Consider the following 389-nt stretch of genomic DNA (forward strand, 5'->3'; position numbering starts at 1 on the left):
CAGCAGGACTGGGGTTCCACGGGGATCAGGACTCCAGCGGGGGTCGGGGCGCCGCTGTGCACCCACCTTGGCGCGCTTTCAGCAGCATCGAGTTGGCCAAGAGGTTCTCGAGCTCCATGGACGACCGCCGCCGCCGCCGCCGCCCCCGCCGCCGCCGCGACCAGGCTTTGTGGACGCGAGGAGGCGAGGGGGCGGCTGGGGGCGGCGGCGGCGGGGCAGCCTCCGCGCATCGCTCGCCCAACGCCGGGTCCGGTCCCGCACTGGGCCGCCGCTCCTCCTCGTCCTCCTGCTGCTGCTGCTGCTGTTGCTGCTTCTGCCTCTGCTGCTGCTGCTGCCGCCGCCGCCGCCGCCGCCGCCGCCGCCGCCGCCGCCGCCGCCGCCGCCGCCAC

Source organism: Monodon monoceros, unplaced genomic scaffold, assembly GCF_005190385.1.
Source record: "Monodon monoceros isolate NGI ecotype Baffin Bay Population unplaced genomic scaffold, NGI_Narwhal_1 Super_Scaffold_20, whole genome shotgun sequence".
Taxonomy (NCBI): domain Eukaryota; kingdom Metazoa; phylum Chordata; class Mammalia; order Artiodactyla; family Monodontidae; genus Monodon; species Monodon monoceros.